This window comes from Cucumis sativus, unplaced genomic scaffold (assembly GCF_000004075.3).
Source record: "Cucumis sativus cultivar 9930 unplaced genomic scaffold, Cucumber_9930_V3 scaffold58, whole genome shotgun sequence".
NCBI classification, from domain to species: domain Eukaryota; kingdom Viridiplantae; phylum Streptophyta; class Magnoliopsida; order Cucurbitales; family Cucurbitaceae; genus Cucumis; species Cucumis sativus.
The window spans coordinates 1842-10040 of NW_022279555.1; the positions used below are offsets into that span (position 1 = coordinate 1842).

At 40.9% G+C, this 8199-nt stretch overlaps 1 pseudogene; it reads right to left on the reverse strand.

Moving 5' to 3' along the window:
* Window positions 1-1974: 1974 nt before the first annotated feature.
* LOC116406033 lies at window positions 1975-4859 on the reverse strand (annotated as a pseudogene).
* Between the last annotated feature and the right edge of the window lie 3340 nt (window positions 4860-8199).

Sequence of the window (8199 nt, forward strand, 5' to 3'; positions counted from 1 at the left end):
AGGCTTTCCTTCCTTGTCGTAGGTTCCTTTTGTTGGGACTTTTTCCTTCCCTCCTTCTTACTTGTTCATCATACCATAGTAATAAGAATTTCTTAGAAATAAGCTACTTTCTCTCCTTCAACTACTGATCAATTAGAACCTCGCGTCTGCACGCACCTTGTTTTTAGGACTTTAGGAAATGGAAGAATGTCAAATCGAATAATTTGACTTTATGTACACTAAGACAAGTGAATGGGTGTCTGTCTTTTAGCTTTTCTTGATATACATGAATTTGAGCTAATACCTACGGTATTTCGACCATTATTTCTCCTTTTAAGCCACTTATCTAATAACCTCACGAATGAAAGAGTGATCCATCCTTAGCAAGAAGAGCTGAAACTGGGAATGAATAAAAGGAAATAAGAAGGAATGAGGCTTCCTGCTCCAAAAGAAGACGGTAAAGCTTTTGGTCTCGCCTTTTCTCCTCTGCCTTTCTTTTGCACTCCTTTCAAAGTCACTGATTATTATACATAATCAATTCTATTTCCCTTTCATGGGATAGATGATGGAATTTCCGCAAATTCGATTAGGATGAAGAAGCCCACGTAGCAGTTGTGAGTTTTTCACGGACTGACTCGTACATTATCGTTCTTAGCACCTCAATAGAGGGTTCCACTTCTTATGGAAAAAGTTCAAGACCTAGGCTTGATCTTTGTAAATGAGAATATATAGAAAGATAAAAATCTAAGATAGAAGAGTTGGGCACAAAAAAATATATAGAAGATTTTCGCTTGATTTTAGGCAATATCCCAAAAATACCCTATCTTATGGAGCCTTTGTTTTTGTTCAATGGATAAACAAGTCTAGAGGATGAGTAGGAGGTACGAAGAATATTGCAAAGATTTTTGGTTCATTTTGCAAAGGAAGAATATTGACAAAGATCATTGATAAGAAACTTTCTAGAATTCTTTTCTCATATGGACCCCGTCCAGAGGACTTGTTTATCCATTAAAAGAGTCATGTTCCTTTAAAAAGAAGTTTCTGATGTAGGCTTTTTATTTGACGTTAGGAGTTATTCCAATAATATCCATCCAGATTCCACTAAAGTTGCATACGTTAGGAGTATTAAAACTGGCTATCCATTAGGGAATTTGAGAGTTATTTCACTAAAGTCCTAATCCTTTATAAAACAATTTTTCACCAAAAAAAAAGTGAAAGATAAAAAAAAAAAATCAGAACTATGTTGTATTTACAAAATATACAAGTTATTTGGTTATACATTACAATTTCTTTAATTATTTTTGGATTCAATATTTTTGGAGTTTGATTCAGTAAAAAGTTGGACAGTGTATAAAATTTCGTAAAAGAAACTTTTTTTTATATTTATTATTATTATTATTAATATTTTAAAGAAACTAAATACACTATAAGAAATAATATTTATACAAACTCAGAACCACATATATGCATAATGCATATTACAACTCAGAGCAATTTTATTAGTCATAAAAAAAAAAAACAATGAAGGCATTCTTGTTGTATTATATAATACAATAATACTCATACTCAAAAGTCAAAACATTCATGTGCTTGACTTCACAATTGACAATTGCCTTCCTATTATTTTCCTACATGCCTTAAGGTCTTTCTCTAAAATTACAAACTACTGACATATTACACCAGAACAACTTAAGCCAACAATGAAGGTTAGATTAATAGATATTGTAATGGAAGTCACTAAGTAGTAATAACATGTTACAACACAAAGGTAAAGCCAAAGATTAATGTTAGTGTTACAGGAAAATTCAGTTAGCTCAACCTCTATATGGAAAAGCCTAAGAAAGCTTAAAAAGCTTAAAGGTCGAGCTATAGTCAGAGAACTCAGAAAGCTACAGAGGATAGTAGAAGAAGATGGACCACTGCACAACTAAAAAATTTGGGAAGAATTTTGTAACAGCCTGTATTTTTTAATATACCTATATAACAAAAACATGGAAAACTTAAGAAATATGAACTTTTACAACTTACACAATTCAACGGAAGCAATTTATTACAAACAATTGTTATGTCAAACTATTCACTACCCTTTATTGAACCTTCTACCTCAAAAGGGAGAATACAAGTCAATTAACGCTAACCTAAACACAATTTAACTAACAAAATTTCTCTGATGCTCTACCAAGATGTCACCAAGCTCTTAAGAAAAAAAATTCAACTGCCAGAGTCATGTCTGATCATGAAGGCTTTAATACTGTTTTCACTCATGAAATGCACTGTTATGAGACAGCATAGTATTCCTCAAGACCGATGAATGAAAAAGGACAACAAAATCTTTCATTTAAACTTCTTTATTGGCCAATGCAATATTGCTACTTTTACCTCTGGAAGAAGCTAATATGACATCTGGTCTAGGTTTCCTTATAACTTTGTTCATAAGGTGAAGGTACCGATGCCTCATCCCCATCAAAGGGTGCTTCTCTACCAAAAAAATCTTTCTTATAAGCCTCCCGAAGAACTACAGTTTGTGTTCTAATCTTGTTTGAGACATAAAATATACCTGGGTGATGAACTATGGCTTTCTTAAACCTATAACCAAACCCCAAATAGTCTCCCAAGCAGAAGATGTTCTCCTTTTCGGTTTTCTTCGAGATCGTAAGATAAAGCAACTCATGGAGAACAGCCACAACCCATTTCTCAACTTGGTCCGTATTTGGTGCTAGATGGAATGCATTTTCATAGGGCGAAATGTAAGGCAAATCCTGCCACTCCTCCACCCAATTCATCACTTTCTTTTGCAAATCAAAACCCCTCGGGAAACTCATTGGAAATGGAATATGATTTATTTTCCTTCTCCCAAAATTTCCTTCCAGAGATTCCCTTTTCTTCAATTCAGAGACTGCAAGGTCTTTCCTCCAAGAAAGTAGCTCTAATGCAAGAGTTTGTTCACCTGTTAAACAGTCTCTCACACTACAAACTTGAAAATATTCAGGATAACCAGCAAGAAGGGTTGGAATGAACCTATAGGGTAAACCCAAATCCCATTGCAACCTCTCAATAACATATAGGGGAAATTTTCCAACCCCTATGAGCATCAATAGTTTTGCTAACCTCTTCACAACATCATCTCTATGCAGTCGAGAGTTATGAATGGTTGATTCTTCCTTGTGGAGAAGTAAAGCTTGTGAGGTGATTTTGACATGAGGATGGAGTCCAAGACTAGGCTGGAATTGGATGAAAACATAAGGGTATAACTCGAAGAACTTGGAGATGGTGGTAGTGGGAACTTTGAGGTTCTGATTAAGCAAAAAGACAAGAAGAAAGTGGAACAGATGTTAAAGGACTCGAAATTATTATATTCTTAAGGGAAATTACTTGTTTGAGGTTTTTCTCTCTTTGAACTGCAAAATCAAGGTATGGATCTCTAACCCATTTGACCTTTGCATCAATGAAAGCACAAATCTGGGTGAAACGATGAGGGATTATAGTAATTTGTAGAATCATAAGCAAGAAAGGTTAGAAAACATTGTCTAGATTGGGAAATAGAAATGGCTGACAATGGGAATCGAGAAGGCTAAACTGACCAAATTAGACAAGAGTTTGTAAAGATCAAATAATCAAAGGAAACGAAAATTCAACTTAGACTCTGCTTGGTGGCTGCTTCAGAATAGAGTCACCCTAACTACCCTTTAAAACTATCACCTGATTTTCCATCTGAAAACACTTTGAAATCAAAGATTAGTACAAAAATACTCAATAAGCAATTCTCATATCAAGCTTTGAAATTCACAGAACTTTCTGTCAAAATTTTTCTAGAAAGAATACTTTCAAAATCAAAATATTGCAAGCAAATAAGTTTTAAAACCTAAATGCTTCAAGCTGAAACTCCTATAATGAATGGTATTTTCATACTTTTTATAACACTAATATTTCAATACTTTCAAATGAAAATTCTTCAATCGGTAAAAAGAACTTTCGATCAACAAATACATCCATACAAACAAAACTTTCAATCATTCAGTTCAAATACAAAGTAGGAAAAATGCATAGTTCATGTAGCCCAGCAGGTATGGCTACCCCTTGGTAAGATCAACAGTTCATTCAATCCGAGATGTCAATTAACAATCGACCACATATGAATCGCCATTTAAAGCATGCAAACAATTTTGAAACTAATTACCTCGATCGACAATCATCCTTGAAAATTCACTTCCTTGGACAAAGATTAACACCTATTGAACTTCCACGAGTGACACTTATCCCTAAGCCAAAAACGCCGCCGCAGCCGGAAACACACACCCAGTCATTGAAAACGTGATCTAGAACTTGTTGTTCGTTCACGCTGGAGTCTCGAACGAAGAAGAAACAATGCTCCTGAAGCCGTACAGAGTGAACGTAGACCGTCGTCGACTACAGAGCTGGGCGTTCGGTGGGTGTGGCCGCTGGAGTGTCGCCGGAGAAGAGGGTCGGCGGCTATTTGATAGAGAAAGGAAGACGACTGATGAGGCTAGTGTCACGTGGTTAAAGTCTGAAGCTAACCATACGTGCGGCACTTGGCTAACTACAATGCCCACGTAGCCAAGTAAGCCTTTTCGGGAAGGGGTAGTGCGCCAAGCACTACACCAACGTGTTGCAGCGAAATTAATTGGGTTGGTTGCAAGACACGAGAGAGGTTGGAAGGATAAGGGAGTTTGGATGGATACGTCTTGGGAATGATACACTGCATTCCAAGAATAGATTAATACACATTTGGGTACAAATATGTTGTCTCTTGCCATGGGGGCCATGGGCAAGGAGACTTGGTATGGCAAGGTGACCTTGCTTGGCTAACACATGCAAAGTTGCAAGGTTGCAAGGCTTGGTACAAATGAGGCCCTCCCTAAGTATTTATAGACCTTCCACACCAACCATGGGCCTTAGAAGGTCGGCCAAGGGAGTTTCTAGATGATACAAGATCATTTAGTACATTACAAGGAAGCCTAGAACATTCTAGAGAGGATTAGACCTTTTATGACACTTCTTAACCGTCATAATAGCCTTCTAAAGTGTTCCAGCACGTTTCAGAATCATCCAGCACATTCTGAGGCCTTCTCGGGAGCTTCTCGCGCATTCCAGCACGTTCCAGCACTGTCTAGGGCGTTCTAGAGGCTTCTGAGGCTGTCTAGGTCGAGCATGGGCGAGGCAGCACGCACATGGGCGTGTCTAGGTCCTTCTTGAAGCTTCTGGGAGGTTCTCGGAGCATCTGGAACTGGGGCAGACACGGGGCGAGCGCACTAGGGGGCCGCGCGCGCCTGTCGCTGGTGTAGGCTGCGCGCAATGTTAGCATCGGCGAGCGTGCGCGGACGTCGTGCGCGCCATACCTGGGCGAGCATGGGCGGCCGACTGGAGCCCCGCGCGCGGTTGCTTGGCTTGCCGCCTGGCCATACGCATGGGCCCGTGCGCATGGGCCCGATGGTGGGTGCTGGTGTCGGGTGTCACGGACATATTTTTCCAAAGTGTGTTTACCTTTGGTTATATGCTCCGATTATCCCCAGTTTATCTCATCTTTAGTTTCCATGACTAGTTTAGGTGTTTGCTTTTCATTCTAGATCATAAATCTTGGGTGTGACGTTTCGGCATTTTCATATGCAAGCCTGCCAGAGCTGAAAATGTTCAAAATGTATTATAGGGGAGACATACCAGTTGAATCCCCGCTCGAGCATTAGTTGTACTCTTTGGAAGCAACCATTTTTCCTTGCAATTGACGGTCTTTAATGCTTATCGTAACGTCTATTTCAATTTATTTCTTTCTTTCCCGCGTTTAATAAATAAAATTTCCCTAAAACGCAAAGGAAGGTTACGACATACGTCGACGTTACCTACAACTCTTGGATTTTTATCGACTGGCTTGTTCGTTGAGTTAGAACAAGTGTCGCACAATCGTCCTTCTCGAGGTTGAAACGCTACGATTGTGACAAGTGGTATCAGAGCCAAATTGGCTGACAGTTTAGACAGAGAGATGTTGACGGTAAAACGAACGGGCAAGACCCATGAAGAACGGTTGGTGGTGATCGAAGAGCAAATGCTCCACCTAAAGAAAGTTTCTGATTCCATCCGATTTATGGAAGAACGACTTGAGAAAGTTGCCAAGAGAGTCGATGTTGTTGATGCGGTGTCTGGTCGCCTGGACGGATTACCCATACATGATTTGTTGGCTAGAGTTGACACGTTAGAGTCACAAATCAGGAAAATTGAAAATGTTCCCTACGAGCGTGGGAACAGTTCATCGGGCTCTGTTGCCCGAATGGAGGAGCGAGTTACAGAGCTAGATAACTCTCAGAAGGATATAATGGAGATGATAAATGGTATGACAGAGGACTTTCGAGCCACCCTGGATGTCGTTAGAAATGAAATCGTAGAGGTGAACACGAAGGTGAACCTTACGATGCGAGCGTTGGCCAATCAAGCTCCGGCTGGAGGAGCGATTACAATTGGCAAGATAAAGATCCCAGAACCCAAGCCCTTCTGTGGGCCAAGGGATGCAAAGGCATTGGAAAACTTTATCTTCGATATTGAGCGGTATTTTAAAGCCACAAACACCGTGGCGGAGGAAGCCAAAGTGACATTGGCGACCATGCATCTATCTGAGGATGCAAAGTTATGGTGGAGGTCCCGATATATTGACATTCAAGAAGGGCGTTGCGTAATAGACACTTGGGACAGTTTGAAGAGAGAACTTCGCTCACAGTTTTTCCCCGAGAATGTCGACATTCTGGCTCGATGGAAACTATGGGAATTAAAGCACACTGGAACCATTCGGAAATATGTGAAGCAATTTGCGGGGCTGATGTTAGACATATCTGATATGACCGAGAAGGACAAAATCTTCAGTTTTGTTGAAGGGTTAAAATCATGGGCAAGGACTGAGTTATACGAACAGAGAGTTCAAGACCTTGTGTCAGCCTATGCAACAGCTGAGCGTTTGTTTGATCTGTCTAGTGACGCTCAAGAGACGAGACGTCAATAAAGCTCTTCACCTGGGAGAGATCAAAACAGCCGACCAAATTCTTCCGAAGCTGTCAGTGGAAGTAGAAGTCCCGGTAGAGACCGCAAGCCTTTCCAGTCAAATACGGGGAACATGGGGCAAAGGCCCAATAGTCAGAGGACATCTCACACTCCTATCAGTTGCTACATTTGTAACGGACTACATCGGGCAAGGGAATGCCTACATAAAGCTGTCTTCTATGCCTTTCGGGCCTCTTTAGCTGCAGACTCAGATGACACGTCGAGTCAACAAGAGAAGGAAGTTGGGCAAGTAGAAGGAGTTCAGAATGTTAGAGTGGGAGCCATAAGACTCTTGTCGTCCCTTCAGAAGAAACCGAGAGAGACAAGTGGTCGTACTAAAAGGGGCCTAATATATGTTGACACCTGGATCAACCGAAAGCATGCAAAGGCACTATGGTTGACTCCAGTGCCACTCATAATTTTATAACAGTGGTCGAAGCCAGACGACTAAACCTTCATTGGAAGAAGAGTACGGGAAAAATGAAGGTCGTAAATTCTAGAGCTCTACCTGTCGTTGGGATAGTGAAACGGACAACGATACAGTTGGAAGGATTGAGCGGTTTCGTTGATTTTGTGGTTGTAGGCATGGATGACTTTGACGTAGTCCTCAAAATGGAATTCCTTCTCGAACATCAAGTGATCATAATGCCTGCAGCCAAATGTCTGATGATCACGGGGTCTACCCCCACCATTGTGCAGACAGACCTTCGGCAACCCAAAGGACTGAGAATGATCTCGGCCATGCAACTGAGAGAGGGTCGTGTTCAGAAAGACACAAGGTGTGTCATGAAGAGATGTGGTGATGGGAAACGTGATAGTTTGCCCATATTGGAATCGCCTACGAAGAGTGATTGTCGTATGGCGCAGTCAGAGTCGTCTAAACTCCGAAGACAGTCAAGGAGATTGTCGGGTGCAGGATTCACTAGACCTACAAAAGCTCCGTATCAAGCACAAGACTGCTTATGGAAGGAAGAGAAGGGACGGTTGAGTGTCGACAGCCGTGTCCTGAAGCAAGCCCCGAGGAGAGGGACAATTCTTGGGTCCGTGAGTGTGACCCAACCTATTAAAGCTTACGTTGAGGTGCGTAGTCATGCGTTGAGTGGTGCCTAACTGTAGAATAGACACCCTATCGCATTTGAGGGTCAGAAGAAGAGTGCCACAGAGGGCAATTATACGGTG